The sequence below is a fragment of the Peromyscus maniculatus genome, chromosome 5, assembly GCF_049852395.1.
Source record: "Peromyscus maniculatus bairdii isolate BWxNUB_F1_BW_parent chromosome 5, HU_Pman_BW_mat_3.1, whole genome shotgun sequence".
NCBI lineage: Eukaryota > Metazoa > Chordata > Mammalia > Rodentia > Cricetidae > Peromyscus > Peromyscus maniculatus.
In genome coordinates this window covers 120,778,761-120,797,107 of record NC_134856.1, presented here as the reverse complement: position 1 = coordinate 120,797,107, position 18,347 = coordinate 120,778,761, and positions in this window count along the sequence as shown.

The following is an 18,347-nucleotide window of genomic DNA, read 5'->3' as shown; positions in this document are numbered from 1 at the left end:
TGAAGGACAAAGAAGGGAGGGAGAAATGAGGGAGAGAGGATAGAGCCAAGCTTTTGAGTTTACACACCCAAATCCCTTGGCTCAGGAGCTGGTCACAGCAGATTAAAAATTGCTAGGTGGAGTGGAGCTTGGATTCCTCTTTGGGTACTGTTGCCTGGTCCCTCAAGAATGCTGACTTAAAGGAGAAAGAACAGAGATGAGGCAGTACTGCACACCATCCTGCATCCTCAGCCCTCAAGGCATGGATGTTTGACTCCCATGTGCCCACACTTGACCTGTTGTCCAACAGGAGCCCAAGTTGTTACACAATCCCCTATTAGCAACAAGGAATGAAGCCATTCTCTCAAAAACAGTCTTGTTTATGTGGCCTTGATCTCTGTTTTAAGCTGCTCTCTGTGTTTAGCATCCCTGACACTATAAGCCACACTTCTCTAAGTGTGAACAGAAAACTGCTTATAATAGCCATTTATCACTGTATGTTGTTTAATTAGCCAGCATGGGCAGGACTGCAGGCATAGATCACATTGCTTTAAAGATTTGAGAATGTTAATAGTATAGCATATCATTTTAATTATTGCTGATTTCATATTGTATCTCAAAGAACCCCTAATGCAAAGCATGAGAAATATCTCAAAGTGACCCAGGGATCATCCAGTATTAGTAAAGTAATAGTTCTCATGCTCAAGTATAAAGATATTTCCTTTGTTCAAATGTCAATCTGCAATGAGTATCCTGGTTTTTGGTTTTGCTGCAGTTTAGGCTACTGAAGGCTGGAGATGGCAGATCATCGATCTCACTGAGATATGAAAGCCAATCTCCAGTCATGTGCAGACCTGCAATGGTGAGTGCCTAGGAAGAGTGTAACGGGGACATGGACTTCAAAGAGAAAAAAAAAAAAAAACTAGAGAAAAAGGACTCCATTATTTTACTCAAATCTTGTAATAATATTTTAGATATATCTCCTTAAATATAAGAAGCTTTTAAATTAATCTTACTTGGATTGTTGTCTTTTATTTAGTTATTTTTATACTGTAATTATCAGAAACATCAAACTGTATATTTGAGCCATGGTTGTGGTTCACATTTGATTTCTTGTAAATAATACTGGCTAGACTAGAAACGAAGAGAAAATCCTTGCCAACATTGTAGATTTCTTTTTTATTAATACAAGTTTTGTGACAAATCACTGTTAATCTCTTGTATGTAATATATTATATATTATATATATATATAATCTATAGATATTACAGTCACCTGTGAGGCTATAAATGTACATATGAATAGTTGCATACATTTCAAATGCAAAGTATTGTACATAGGCTGAGTATTCCTATTTCAAAATATGAAAGACACCATGCTCCAAAATCAGAAAGTACTTTTTCTTTTGAGACAGTGTTTCTCAAAAAACTCTGGCTGTCCTGGAACTCACTTTGTGGAGTAGGCTGGCCTCAAACTCACAGAAATCTGTCTGCCTCTGCTTCCACAGTTCTGAGATTAAAGGAATGCACCACCACCACCCAGCCAATCAGAAACTTCTTAAGCACTGACCTGATACTAAAAGGAAAATTCCACCCCTGTGAAAGCTTATTTAAAAGACTGTATTAAATTACCCAAAGGCTATATCTTTAAGATATATGTGAAGATGAAGCATCAATAAATTCATGTTCAGATTTACACTCTCAAATATCTCACTAAGAGTATGCAAATACCTCAACATCTGGAAAACTAAAACACTAATCTGAACTACTTCAGGTCTTAAGCCTTTCAGTTAAGGGGTGCTCTATCCATAGGGTGTGTGGAAGAGATAATAAGAACTAAATAAACATCAGCTACAATAACAACAACAGTAATAGTAATAAAACATCTGGCAGACAAAGAACAGGTGATTTCATGTAAGAAAACAGCATATATATGTAGTTGGAAGTTTTCCTGTGTCCCACCCAGTCTGCAGCTGCTCAGACCCAAATAAATACACAGAAGAGTATATTAATTACAAACTGTATGACCATTAGCTCAGGCTTATTGTTGACTAGCTCTTACATCTAAAATTAACCCATAATTCTTATTTTTGTTTAGCCACGTGGCTTGGTACCTTTCCTCAGTTCTGCATCTTGCTTCCTCTGTCTTCCACTGGCAATTCTTGACTCTGCTCTTCCTCTTCCCAGAATTCACCATGTCTGCTTGTCCCACCTATACTTCCTGCCTGGCCACTGGCCAAACAGTGTTTTATTTATCAACCCATCAGAGCAACAAACATTCACAGCGTATGGCACAACATTTCACAGCACATGCATCAAACATCCCTACCAACTTGTCTCTGGATAGCAAGGTCCATTCCTCAAAACGTAGCTTTATCCTACGAACCGTAGCTTTATCCTAGAAACCGTGTTTACAGATGGCTTTCCTGTACAAGCAAATATGTCACTATCATTCAAGTGCACACAAATACATCATCAATGTCACCTTCTCAGATAGGAACCTGTGCTTGGCACCTTGAAGTGTGCCCTCTCCAATGAATAGCTAAGTGTCTGAAACTAATAAGGAACCTCAGACTGCTCAAGGCTGACCTGAAATGAACTTCCTAAAATCCAAACGTTTAGGAGACTTAACATCTTCAGTGGGAAAATGATGAGTGTCCAAATGCCACTAGTTTATAAAACCCAAGGTAAGAGAAAACTTTAAAAAGGGATGCTGATGTCTTCTTACACATCAAAGTTTGGGGAAAGAAAGTTACAGTGACAGAGAAGGAGCCCAAGGGGCAGATAAATCCAAGGAAGCAAGGCTCTAAGAACCCCTTTCCCCTTCTCCACAGCCACTCCCCTGCCACCATCAAGTTGCTGCTTGTTGGGAAGGTTCTTCCTGTCAGTAGGGCTTCAAAAGCAGTTGTGAAGACTGCAGACGATCCACCAGGAAGCCCATAAAGCGCATGCTCGGGTTTGCCTCTACACTGCTACGTTTATCATTTGCAGCACAATGTGAAGTTCAGCTGTGTCCTTTCTTCCTCTCCTGGATGTGTATTTGTCAGCTGCCCCGTCTTTTGAATGGAATACTAGAGCCAAGTATTTGAAGGGAAAGGATTCTCTCCTTTCTTTAGGCGTTCACATGGGAGGTGATGAGAAAAGTTATATATGAGCCTAATTTTCACATACTATTTAAAGATATTTTGCATAAACCCTTGGCATTTAAAATTCCCTGTCAGCATTTCCAAGAAACCCTTCATAGTCATAGATTTAAAAGCCAGATTTCCTAATTCGGTCAATCTCTCTTATCCTCTAGGTGTGGCTCTGCATGGAGAGACAGAAAACACACCCCAGTTGCTTCCACATTGAGCAGTTCACAGCTGCCTGTGATTCCAGCTCCAGAAGATCCAGTGCTCTTCTAGCTTCTATTATACCCATACACACATGGGATGCACACACACACACACACACACACATACACTCACTTAAAAATAAAATAAATCTTTAAGAAAAATTTTATTGAATGTCTAATACAAATCAGGCACTATACTAAGCATAATGCATCTAATTTAACTCTCCTCATTGGCCTAAGAGATAGTGTTATATCATTTGATGAATTAGGATTTGGGAGCTTAGATGTGATACACTAGGTAAAGGTGTGATTGAGTCCTGAACCTGTCAGATTATATTTAATTTCCTTCATGCTTTACTTTCTTCTATGGACATTTTAATTCAGACTGTGTAAAGGAGATTATGTGAACCAGAAGTAACTCTATTCAAACTTCTAGAGGAGCAAAAAATAATGCCTCTTGCCATCTTTAAAGTTTTCTTCAAGTGATCTTTCTCTGTTCTGATTAGTGGTGGAGGGGATGACTTCTGAATCAGAGATACAGAGACGTTCAACTGAAGAGGAAAGAGAATTGCTGGTACACTCATCTGGGTTATGCACTGACTGATGAGTCTGAATGGATTAACAGGGTGTCTTCTGCACACAATGCTATAGGCCACATGCACAGTGGGCCCTTAGATGGGGCTTTCTCTAATTAAGATGGGCATATAAATAAAAAATAACAAACAAACAATGAAGGTTAAGTAAACACTAAATTACCTCATTTACATTTTTTCATATAAACTGTGGTTTGAAGGTGTGAGCATGCGGATACATTGGGTTAAATGGAACATTATTAAAATTAATTGAGTCTCTTTCTCTCTACTCTATGTTTTAGCTTGGGCTCCAGGAAATTTTGTGGTTTGTATTTTGTTTCTATTGGCCAGTGCTGGTACAGACCAACTTGAAAATCAGATGACTGTGACAGAATGCAATGCCAAAGTCATGTCTTAAACTCACAAAACAAGTGTTTATTTTCTCCTATGTGGAAAGCACTCTGCAAGGCATGGGAACAGAAAGATGAAAAGAAAGTCATCAAAGGGCACAAGCCTCATGAGTCAAGAGGGCGGAAGTGATGAAACAGGAGGGTGGAAGCCATGACACAGAGGACTTGGCAGCCTTCCCCTTGCAAGTTGTTAGATTTAACCATGCCTAGTTATAGTGACTATCAGAATATCAGTCAGCCAACTCTACCATAGCTGCCAGACACAGGGTGCAGGGAACAGAGGTTCCCAACACTCCCGACTATGATGTCTCTTTAATCAAAGTTTTGAGTGAATGAGAAAACTGAAAACATGTGCCTGCTTTAATCGAGAGCAGTGTTTGGACCATTCTTTCCATTTTGAGACTCATTAACACTCTAGACCTTCCTATACTAGGTGACAAAGAATTTCAAGGCCATGAAGAGAAATGGCTTTTGACCTCAGACCTTCTTCCTGCTTCTTTCTTTTTTGGAAAGTAGAATAATGGAGCACAGGAGCAGTTTGGTATTTGACCGAATCCTTCCCAATTATCATGCATGTGTATATAATAAAATTAATTCTGTGTCTCTGCATCAGAGCCTGCGGCAAGAAGCGTACAATCAGTTTTGTATGTATAATACATCACAGAGTTGTTCATGAATAATACAAATGCATCGAGCAGATACTAGTGAGAGAGGATGTTTGTCTTTGCATGGAATCGAAGTGAACATGTAATATTGTGATAATATATATTTGATGAATTCAGGTCTGACTTGTCTTTGCCATACTCTGCTAATTCCCCGACAAGGCTTGCTACAATAATTGAGTTTCCAATAACATTATGATTATTTCCACATGATAATTTAATTGTGGGTATTTTTTAATATTGTAATATTGTAGATTTGTGATTATTATGCATTTGCATGCAGATTTTCATGGTGACTTGGAGCACATCCCTACATTTATAACTTAATTTTATATATTATTGCATATATATTTGGGGATGAACTCATTAATGCAAATAAAAAAATGGAGGTCTGTTTAGTCATTCAGCTTTTATTATAAATGGCTGAGAGCCTTGCTCATTTTTTATAACAGTCTTAACAATACTGTGAATAAACCAAACAGAACCTTAATTCAAGAATGGATTCATTAAAAATAATGGTAATAGCTATGATAATTGCAAATTGTAGCATATTTGTTCTACCTAATTGCTATATAAGATACTATATATTATTCTTTGCAGAATACAAAAGTTCCATGTGTGGGTTCCATTGACTGTGTCTTCCAGGCGTCTGGTTGAGAAGGAGGCAGAGGTGGTAGCTAAGAAATGTGTCCCTGGTAAGTAATTGAAAACTTAAGGAAGACAAAAATCTTAGTGAAATTCATCTTGTGCATCCTGAGAACCAGAAAAACACTTCCTGATAAAGAAATTTGAGTCCTTCCAAAAGCTGAAAGTAGAATTTAAGATAGAAAATCAGAGATAGATTTATTTTTAAGATTTTAAGATTTTTATTAGAGAAGTATACCATGAAGTAACTCCTTGGGAAAATAATTTCAAAACTTTTAAAATGTCCTCAAATTTTATTTTAAAAGTATTCATCTAAAATCAGTGAATATGAAATAACCATGTATTGCTACTTTAAAGGGATGAAAGTGGTATCCATTGTAGAGGCATTTTCATGATTGGAGAGATGGAAGACAAGTCATTTTCAGGATCCCAAGTAACACAGAAAAGACACAGTGACAACAGACTCAAAGAACTATGGACAATAAATTTGACTTTTACAGAGTATTAATTTTAAATATCAAAAGAAGCAGAAACTACTTTTGGTGGAACTTATTTCACTTTTATTTCATTTTACCTATCCATACACTTAAATTGAGATGAGGGATTTTAAACCATCATTGGCACAATGGCAGAATCAGAATTGACTGAATAACCCTTGGCAGACCCAGGATAAATTATTTAGCAAATTTAGACATTTTTATTGCAATAGTAATTTTATCTCAACTTATCAAAATCTAAATGGTGAATGGCAACACTATGCAATATTTGACATTAATTTGTTTTAATGATTATTTGGTGTTCAAATTCTTGAGACATTTAACAATTGGTGCTAAGCAATATCTTGACTCAGTCACTATGGACAAGCTGAGGTTTCCAAGAAAGCATCTGGCAGAAAGACACCCAAGGCTTAATGAAGGCAAATTGTAGTATAGAGATGGCAGGACACAGCACTGGATAAGCCAGGCATTCCCCTAAATCAAAAATGTCAGTAGGATAGTCTTGAGGTTGTACATAGCTCAATGTCAATGTTCTTGTCTAGTGAATGCAGGTCCTGGGCTTGGACCCCAGAACCGAAGGAGAAAGGCTAGGATCCTGCTGACTATTTTCCAGTGTACAGAGTTATGAGGACTAAAGAAGTAAGGGGATGGTGTGATCACAGGCTTAACAAAACCAACATGATGAAATGAAAAGAAGATATCTGGAAAACAAAATAAATCAGATACAATTTAAATTTCTGTAAGATTTCTATCTTAGTTTCCTTTCCAGTGAATGTGATAACATATCTTGACAAAGGGAGCTTGAAGGGAGTAAGGATTCATACGGCTCAAAATTCCAGACCACAGCCTATTATTGTGAAGGAATCAGGGCAGCAAATGGCCCCATCTACAGTCATGAGCAGGCAGAGAATGAATTCATGTCAGTTTACCACTCAGATCACTGGCCCCACTCTCACACAGTCCAGAACTCAAACTGTCTACAGTGGACTTAGTCTAACCACATTGGTTCATCAAGACCATGAACATCCCCTACAGAAATGCCCACAGGCAATTCTGCTTTAGGAAATTGCTCCTGCCTCCACTGAGAATCTCTTCCCACAGGTTTCTAGATTATGTTAAATTGACAACTAAAATTAGCTATCACACAGTTCCCGCATTGAACTGGACACAAAATAGCTACCATGCAGAATTATGGTAAGAATTACAACTAAGCATTATGAAGGCAAATGGCTCCAGACTTGGCATCTGAAGGACAACTCATATGTGAACAATAATAGCTAACACAAACTGAATGCCCGCAAAGGTGCTATACTCTATGTCTGAATAGGCAGATCCCCATCTCTTGAGGACAAATGAGAAAGCTTTAGGCACAATGGGGGACATATGTGTTCAAGGTCATACAGTGTTGTTGTTTTTACTTTTGGGGGGCCTTCCATCCAGCTTCCAAATAAATCACACACTGAGGCATATTATTAATTACAAATGTCTGACCTTAGCTTGGATTAGTTTCTAGACAGCTTTCCTTATCTTAATTTATCCCATCTACCTTTTTCCTCTGGGCTTTTCCCATTCTCTAACTTCTGTAATTTTTTATTTTTTTTAAGACAGGGTTTCTCTGTGTAGCTTTGGTGCCTGTCCTGGATCTCACTCTGTAGACCAGGCTGGCCTCAAACACACAAAAATCCACCTGCCTCTGCCTCCCAAGTGGTGGGATTAAAGGCAAGCACCACCACTGCCCACCTCTTTTTGTTTTTTTAAATCTTACTCTATGGCTTGCTGTGTAGCTGGGTGGCTGGCCCCTGGAGTTGTCCTCCTCCTCTGGCTGCTAGATCTTAGACCTCCCCCTCATCCCCCGAGGTTTCTCCTTCTATATATATTCTCTGCCTATCCTTTCTCCTGCCTTGCTATTGGCCAGTTTTTATTACAACAACAGATGTTTTACACAGGCACAGTAACACAGTTTCACAGAGTTAAACAAATACAACATAATCAAAAGTAACACACCTTAAAATACTCTACATTTCCCCCTTTTTGTCTAAATTAAAACAAAGGTTTTAACTTTAACAGTATAACTACATACAACAAAAGCAGTTATCAAGTAGGAATTAATTTACAATATTCAGTCCATTTGTAATTATCATATTCATAGAAAATAATGCATTATCTATCCTATCTTAGTGAATCTAAAGTTTTATACCCAATTTACTATCTATCATAACTAAGAAAAACAGCAACTATAACCATTTAGTATTCAACTCCATCAAAGACCCAGGAGGATGTAATATTATCTAACAAAAGACATTTGGCTGCCTGGACAGTCACCCAAAGTTCCTCTGCAATGTTGGGGTATCCATCTTCAGCCTATAGGCTTAGAGTACCAGGCAGTACTTAGAGAAGAGGGGATTTTGGACTGTCCTGCCTTGTTTTGGCAAAGTTCAACAGTTTTTTTCCTGTGTGTCTTGTATATCCAGTCTGCACAGCACATTGTCAGCAGTCAAAGGCAAGAACAGTTTCTTTGCCCAGTGGCTAATCTTGCCACAATGAAAGCAAACTGCATAAGAAGTTTCTTCAATGCCCATCATCTTCTCTGAAATAAAGTTGTGCTGCCAGGAGCAGATGTGTGTCATTATCATGAAACACCCTAAGTTAACAAAACATATTAAATGTCATATTCTGTCGGTTTTTGAAAGGTTTGAAGACCACCTTTCTATCTAAAATATATGTCTATATGATCTGAAAAGCATACCTAACATATCTACCATTTTGATTGTTATAAATGACTAACCACTAACCTATAGTTCCTAATTATCCTTAATAGTATATAAAAAAGCTTTAAAAAACTAGAACTTCACCCTACATTTCCAAATGAACTGTATAGGCACAATACTTCAAACAAAAATAGAAACATACATACAATGTGTTGTAACAAAAATAACCTTAAATTTTTTATCAATGTACAAAAGTCCTTTAAACAAAAATAGAAACATATATACAGTGTAACAAAAATAACTTTAAATTTGTATCAATATTCTGTATTTCCCTAAATGATAACAAAAGTCCATAATCTACCAAATAACCAAAGACCACCCACATCCCCCAATTCTTGGGAATGTGGATGTAGTTTTCTCCATACTTCTTCCTGCACTCTGTGGAGAAAGGATCTTTAGGGTCCCAGAGAGAAAATTTCAGATAATGACCAAGTCCTGGGAAGACCAGTAGTAACCTTTGCTGAAAGATACCACCTTTCAAGTCTCAGGAGGTCTTGCCTGATCAAACCTGCTCCATATTAATCCTGAAGGAATCTACAGCCTCTCGTTTCCTGTGGGAACAAAACTCCAAAGCATTTTTGATTTCCATTTGACAAATATATTTTTTGACTTTTTAAAAGTTAAGGCATTCCTAAAGTATATAGGCTGGTTTATTTCAACAGTTCCTTTTTCAATTCCAGGTCTCATTGTTTTCCACAATGAAAAAAATTCAAAACTAATACAATCCCATACAGGATCTGTGCATTTCTCATCTTAAGTGGTTTTTTTTCTTCTATATTACTTTTACTCTCTTTAAAGACCATTTTTGAACAATTTATTTATTTCTATAACTGTCCATACCCTTTTTCTTTCCTTTTTAAGCCTACTCACATTGTTAAACACACTGTAACCTGTTTAGAAGTTTGTTCATCTAGACCTCCTTTATTGAGTATCTCTAGTCTTTTTGGCCACATGAGCAAACTTTTATTTATTTATTTATTTATTAAAATTTTACTTTATTAAGAAATTTTCTACTCACTCCATATACCTGTAGCAGAAATTGTTAGAAGGTCTAATTAATAAAATCAAACCTGAGGCTAGTTATTGGGGTGAATGCTGGAAGATCAGAGAAGCAGAACAAGTCACAGTTACCTCACCTTGCCAATTCCTCAGCAGATCCTGTTTCCTCAGACTGGATGCCTCTGAGTCCTCCTCCAGAATGAATCTCAGCTGAACTGCTGCTTATAAGCCTGAAAGCTTAACCAGCCAAATGCTTCTAGTTCCTGGTCTTCACGCCTTATATACCTTTCTGCTTTCTGCTATCACTCCCTGAGAATAAAGGCTCACTTTCTGGGATTAAAGGTGTGAGTCACCATGGTTGGCTGTATCCTTGAACACATGGATTTCTGCCTCTGGAATGCTAGGATTGAAGGCATGTGCTACCACTGCCTATCCTCTATGTTTAATATTGTGGCTGTTCTGTCTCTGATCCTAGATAAGTTTATTAGGGTGCACAATATTTTGGGGAACACAATACCACCACACATGCCAACCACAGATTCCCCCCTCTTCCCTCCTCCCACTCCCCAGCCCTCTCTCCCAAGCCACCGCACATCCCCACATCCCCCAAATGAATGTCTTCCATGGGGAGTCAGCAGAGCCTGGCAAACTGAGCCTAGGCAGGTCCAAGCCCCTTCCCACTGCACCAAGCTATGCAAGGTGTCACACTACAGGCACTGGATTCCCAGAAGCCTGCCCATGCACCAGGGACAGATCACGATCCCCCTGACTGGGTGTCCCCCAAACAGTTTGAGCCAAACAACCATTTTCCATATCCAGAGTGCCTAGTCCAGTCCCATGGAGGCTCCACAGCCACTGGTCCACAGTTCATGGGCTTCCACTAGTGTGGCCAGTCATCTCTGCACATCTTCCTATCATGATCTTGATGTCCCTCACCTGCAGAATCCCTCTTCTCTCTCATCAATTGGATTCCTGGAGCTCAGCCTGGTGCCTCGCCATGGATTTCTGCATCTGCTTCCATCAGTCACTGGACAAAAGCTCTATGATGACAGCTAGGTTATTCACTAGACTGGTCACCAGAGTAGACCAGTCTAGGCACTCTCTGGACCACCGCCAGCAGACCAAGGTGGTGTCATCCTTGTGGATTCCTGAGAGCCTCCCCAGCACCCTGCCTCTTCCTATTTCCATGATGTCCTCATCTATCATGGTATTTCCCTCCCTGCCTTCCCATTCTGTCCCTATTCCAGCTTGACCCTTCCATTTCCCTATGTTCTCATCCCCCACTCCTCGCCCTCTGCCACCCCCCCACACACACCCAGTCCGCTCACGTAAATCTCATCCACTTCTCCTTCGCAGGGTCATCCATGTCCCTTCTAGGGTCTTTCCCTGTTAGCTACCCTCTCTGGAGTTGTGGGTTGTGTCCGGCCATCCCTTCCCTCATATCTAGTATCTACTTATGAGTGAGTACATACTATGTTTGTCCTCTGAGTCTGGGTTACCTGACTCAAGATGATATTTTCTAGTTCCATCCATTTGCCTGCAAATTTCCTGATATCATTGGTTTTTACTGCGGAGTAGTACTCCATTGTGTATATGTGCCATATTTTCTTCATCTGTTCTTCAATTGAGGGGCATCTAGGTTGTTTCCAGGTTCTTGCTATTATGAATAATGCTGATACGAACGTAGTTGAGCATGTGTCCTTGTGGTGAAATTGAGCATTCCTTGGGTATATGCCCAAGAGTGGAATAGCTGGGTCTTGAGGAACACTTATTCCCAATTTTCTTAGAAACCACCATACTGATTTCTAAAGTGGCTGTACAAGTTTGCATTCCCACCAACATCGGAGGAGTGTTCCCTTTGCTCCACATCCTCTCCAACATAAGCTTTCTTCAGTATTTTTGATCTTACCCATTCTGATACGTGTAAGATGGTATCTCAGAGTTGTTTTGATTTGCATTTCCCTGATGACTAAGGATGTTGAGCAATTCATGGGAAATGAACAAACTTTTAACTGCTTAGGTACACCTGGATTCTCTCAGTGGCTCTCTTGGCTGGCTCTGCCCACTTCTTGGGTCTTGAAAGTCAAGCATGAAATTCATAGCTGTTTGGAGGTTTGTCTGACCAGGAACTGTATTCAACCTTCCAAAAGCTCTAGAATGCCAATGCTTGAGCTGTGACAGGTGTTTTTACTTAGTTTTTTGTTCCTACTTAATGTACTAGCTGCTCAAGGCTCAGTGACTGACAGAAATGGTCCAGCCGAAACTCTTAAAGGAGCTGTATTCCTTTTTTTTTTTTTTAATACTCAGCTTTCTTAAGCCCTTCATGGAAATAAGGGTCCACATTGGAACACCAATATATTGTCGTTTTTGCTTTTTTGGGGGCCCGCCACCCAGCCCCCAAATAAATCACACACGGAGGCTTATTGTTAATTATGAATGTCTGGCCTTAGCTTGGTTTAGTTTCTAGCCAGCTTTCCTTATCTTAATTTATCCCATCTATCTTTTGCCTCTGGGCTTTTCCCATTCTCTAACTTCTATAAATCTTCCTCTTACTCCATGGCTTGCTGTGTAGCTGGGTGGCTGGCCCCTGGAGTCATCTTCCTCCTCTGGCTGCTAGATCTTAGATCTCTCCCCAGTTTTCCCCTTCTATATGTACTCTCCACTTGCTAGCCCCACCTATTCTTCCTCCTGCCTTGCTATTGGCCCGTTTTTTTTTTTGTTTTTTTTTTTTAAATCAGACTAACAAGTGTTTTTACACAGGCACAGTAACTTGGCTACACAGACTTAAACAAATACAACACGAACAAAAGTAACACACCTTAAAATATTCTACTACAATGCAGGACTTAGGAGCTAGAAGGAAAGTTAAGGGCTCAGAGCTGGACACCTGCCTCTGAAGCTCTCTAAGTGAAAGACATCATAATATTAAGTTGTTTGATAGAATTGCCTCTCCTCTGCTATCACACACATGGAATGTATACCTCTAGATTCTATTATGTTGATCATAAGTTGACTCAGTGATGGTTGAAGCTTGAAATTTAAAATAAAGTTAGGGATTAGGCTGAATTTTTCTCAGTGAATGATTCTCCAGGGATGGTGTTGGGACCATTGGCACTACTTGTAAGGTTTTAGGTCTCCTCTCAGACCTATTGACTTAGGAACTCTGATGTCCAGGTCAAGCCATCTGGGTAAACAAGTTTTCCTCTTGATCTTATGCCGTCTCTCTTTTGTTCAACACTATTCTGGGCAAAGAACAAATCTTCATGTCATAGCAAGACATATACTTTAGGGAGGTAACTTGTTGCACATGCAAGCCAGTAAATGTTCAGAAAAGGTGTTTGAACATTCAGGTGAGAAATCCTAGATAGATCCAGGGCATACTAGCAAGTATGCCAAAGCAACGAATATAAATGACACAGAGAATTAAGATGATACAGTTGAATTGTTCGTACATTGTCCTTGTCCCAAATTTCTGTTTGGTAGAATTAGAAGCTGAAGTCACTGGGAGGCAATTGGGACATAAGGATAGAGCCCAGACCTACAATTGAGCTAGTATCTCCAGATGACCACTCTGACTCTTTCTGTCAGGTGACTATTCAGTAAAAGTTGCCCTCTCTGGACCAAGAAATGTGCCTTCATCAAACAGTAAAGTCTTCAAAGTCTTTGTCTCCGCTACACCAGGCTGTGTAGCTACAGGTCATCTATTCCAGTTCATAGACACTCTGCCAGTAGTATTTTGTTACAGTACTCCAAATGAGCTAAAACAACAACAACAAAAAAAACCACAAAACAAAACAAACAAACAAACAAAAAACCATGGCAACCAGCTGAGGCTAGGAACTGTCCTAGATTTGTGAAGAAGACACAAATCCTGTTCTCTTGGAAGTTTGGAAGTTATATAAAGATGGGTCCTTTGACCAAAAGGGAAAAAAAAAAGAAGACACAGGAGAGAAGCTGGCCAACCCTTTAGCCATAGATGGAACAGTTGCTCCTTTCTTCTCAGCTTGCATGACCATTATGAGTTCATTATTTTCGTCTTGTACAACCTTGCCAATTGACAACTTCCACTTTTCTTCAAAAACAAAAAGTCAGACAGCTCTTATCTTTCTTAAGCAACTGCAATTCAACTCCTCCTTTCTTCTACAGTTTGAAGAGAGTTAGGAGAAATCTATGTCCTATGCTATTATCTTGCTGATAATAGGCCTGAGAAGGGGCTTGGTTCAGTGAGATGTCAGGGAAAGAGCCCAGCCAGATTGTGTTCTGGGGCTATCCATCCTTGACTGGGTTTGATACTGTGGGAAAAGGCTTTAAATTCTTTTTTTTCAGAAAGATGGGGATGTGAATACTTTAAATTGCATAAGAGAATGTTAGAAAAACGTAAGAACAAGTCCAAGCTACTACTGTCAGCCACTTTTAGTGTTAGTTTCAGTTATTTGTTTTTTTACAACCAATAACTGGAATCAAGGCAGCCTGCTTAAGTAGCACATAATTGATCTACCAGATCTTGGGTTTTGCTAGAACAAACACTTCCTTTTTTGCCCACCTCTCCCTGAAGCCACAAGAGTATATCTCAGTTTTCTTCACCTGAATATGCTAATCCTGGACATTGAAAAAATAAATAGAACACCTTTTTGACAGTGTTAGCTTTAGGGGCTAGAGAGACGGCACAGTGGTTAAAATTGCTCGCTGCTCTTGTAGAAGACCCGAGCTTAGTTCCCAGCACCTACATCAGACAGCTCATAACTGCTTGTAAGTCTAGCTCAAAGGGATCTGATAATGCCCTCTTCTGGACCCCATGGATACCTGCACATATGTAGCACATATACATACACTCAGGCACATACACATATACATATAAAAATGAATATATAAACCCTTAGGGGGCTAAAGAGATGGTTCATAATTAAGAGAACCTGCTACTCTTTCAGAAGTCCTAGACAATCCACTCCTCAAACCCATTGGGTGGCTCACAACCATCTGTAACTCCAGTTCCAGAAGTTAAAAATGCTGTCTTCTGGTCTCAGAAGGCCTTCGGCACAAACATGGTGCACATACATACACACAGTCACACATACACACTAAAAATACCTTCTTTAAAAAAGTTCTAGTTCTAGGAACAGCTTATAGAAAGTAACCAGTATGTGACCTCACCTCTCTTATCTACTTCCCTTAGAGTCTGACATCTTGCACAAACTTGTGTTTGAATCCAAATGCTTTCATCCAGAAGGAAAAAGCTCAAAACAACAGGAAGTTTATAATGTTTGAGGAAAATCACAGATTCCAAAATGAATTACTTTATGCCAGTTTATCTTAGATATTCCCAACACCCAAAATGTTTATTCCATTAGCCTACCAGAGAAAGAATATTAATATGCATTCTTTAACCTCCAATAAATATACATGAAAAATTATGTAAAATACATCAGTAGTTTCCCTAGTCTAAATGTTTCTAAGTAGAAAAACTAACTAGTGCAATTATCATTTAGAAATATCAGCCTTTAATCCAAATGTCTAAAGTCTTTTAACCAAGTTTGGAATATCCTCATTAAAATCCATATTTATTTGTACGTGAAATTAACATTATTCTTTCAGTGTACCTGTATTTTTGTCAGTCAAAAATTCATATGCATTTTTTTCTAGGTGATATGTAATGTCTACCAGTGAGTAGATAGTCAAAAAAAATTGTCATGGCCCCTTTGTTTCCCTGGATGCCATCTAGCAACTAGTAAAGCAGAAGTCCTGGGTTTTCAGCAGCTACAAACCCCCTCTTCATAAAATGTTGAAATTGTAGTTACTTCTAAACTCTGCAAGTTTCTTAATAGAGAGTTTATGTGGATAATTGTATTTAACTTCTAATTGGTATATATAATATACATCTCCATCCCATGTGGTGCTAAGTTCCTTCCCTGTTTTGTTTTAATTTTCTTTTTGTTTTCTAATTATGTGGTAAGATTTGTGTCTTTGTAGCAGTACCCTAAAAGAACAAGTGTTCATTCACATTGAGTCTGTTCATCAGTAACTGCCAGGAGGAGAAATGTTTTGTGAATAATGACCAGATAAACTTTGTTGGAATCACAGGAGCTAGTGATTAATCCCAAGAAAATGCCCTAATAACTTACAGTTGATTTTAAAAACTGAGAAAAAAATTAAAAGCCTTTCATTCTTTGTTTATGGATGCCCAGGTTCCATTTATTCCTATTAGTGGGAACACTGATACCCTCCCACGGTGCTTTGGTGATACATGTTTCTTGCCACTCCAGTTCCTTTATGCAGAGCAAGAACATGAGAAAGTGAGCAGAACTGCAGGGACCTCCCATGGGGGTTCAACAGGCAAGGGAGTTTTTCACATCTCTGTGGGTAGCAAATCTTGAAGACTGGAATGTCTGAGGAATTATTCCCTGTACCTTGGCCAATCAGATTTCCTGAATAATTGTTCAACATTCCATTTGCCTTACTACAGTATGTATCATTTTAATTTCCTCCAGGTAATTATATGATGGATCTCTCATGTGCACCAGGCACTCATTTTCCCCCTTCACTGCAGCAGCTATAAACAAAGACTGTATATTTCAAGAGGAAAAAACAAAAATGTGCAAGTCAAAGCACATAAAACAAGTTTAATTCATTTGAACGTATTTCCTGTTCCTTGTTATCCCCAGTGGCTTCCTGTTGTGACATGGTGTATTTTGTTTGCAAAAATCATAAACTGGAGATAAAAAGGAAGATGTCTTCACTGTGAGGTCACATTCCAACTAAATTTTTATCCTACGATTTCTTATGTGTGGCTTTTGCCAGAAGAAAGACCTGCTTTGTGTGCATTTATATTTTAAGGGCCATGTGATGGCATAGCCATCCCAAAGTTTTTTTTTCCAAAGAATTTGCTCCTTTCTCATATTCTGTGAGGTCTGATAATCAGAGAGTCACAATGTCTGTAGAATGCAAGTTGCGCTTTTTAACACATAATTTTCCCATGAGTTTTTCTCTTGAGCATAGAAGGATTTGTTAAAGGTTCTTTGTTTGATAACAGAGAGGATTTCTGCAATTTGGAAGAAATTGGCAATAACTGTCTAAGCATGGGGAAGTCATGGAATAAAGCAGGAACAACTGTATGGTTCCTGTGAGGCCATCATCATGGTCCGTACAACCAACAGCAGCTGGCCCTATGGTATTTTCCTACACATATCCCAAGTGCTTAGGCCACATTGCTTTCCTCACTTCCATCTTTCAATTCCACTTTTTACCAAGAGTTAATGAAGACATTCTATGTGAAATTTATCTTCTTTGCAAAAATAGCCATTTGGGCAAGAAACTGTTCTTGCCTGGACTGCTTGATTTTGACTGTACATGTATGACCTATAGGAAGATTACCACTGAACTTTGCTTGGCAAAATGGTCCTTCAGGTTCCTGCTTCACAGAGAAAACTGCCAGACATTCTATAGGCACAGAGAAGTGACTGAGAGACTCTAGGCCTGTGGGCTGAAGACAGATACCCCAACATCACAAAGGAACTTTGGATGACTGTCCAGGCTGCCAGCTGTCTCTGTCTACTCTCACAAGACTCCCAAAAGTTGCTTGCATCCTTCTCCCATTTCTCAGGTAATAGTATATCCTTCTGAGGTCTTTGATGTCGTTAAAGATTAGATAGTTATAATTTCCTTAGTTATGATAAAAGATAAGTTAGATATGAAACTTTAGACTCACAAATATAAGAGAGATAGAATATTTTCTTTAATTTGCCAAATATAAATAGACTAGATATTGTAACCATAATTCTTGCTTGATAATATTTTTGTTATATGTAATTTTACATGTTAAAGTTAAAACCTTCCTTTTGGAAGAAAAAGAAAAGGGGAAGCGCTGTGGATATCAATATGCTGTGAATGTGTTGCTCTGATTGGTTAATAAATAAAGTGCTGATTGGCCAGTAGCCTGGCAAGAAATATATGTGAGACAAAGAGAGAGGAGCATTCTGGGAAGTGGAAAGCTGAGTCAGGAGATGCTACCAGCTGCCGCCACCATGAGAAGTAAGATGTAAAGTACTAGTAAGCCACAAGCCACATGGCAACTTATAGATTAATAGAAATGAGTTAATTTAAGATGCAAGATCTAGATAGCAAGAAGCCTGCCACAGCCATACAGCTTATAAGTAATATAAGTCTCTGTGTGTTTAATTGGGTCTGAGTGGCTGCAGGAGCTGGATGGACGCAGGAAAACTTCTACTACAAAACTGTCTAACTTTTTTTGAGTACAGATTTTGGTGTAAAAGTGTGTTTTCTACCCTAGTTCTATTTCATTGTATTCTGTGAGGTAAATAATGATATATTTTTTCATTGCTTTCTAGGCCTGAAAAGTCAAATAATACCAGTTTCTAAACCTTCCTCTGAACTGAATGCCAATTTGAAAGCATGAACAGAGAAGAGAGACAGTAGATGTTCAAAAGACTGGATTTTCCATAATGCTGTGGAAATATATACTCTCACC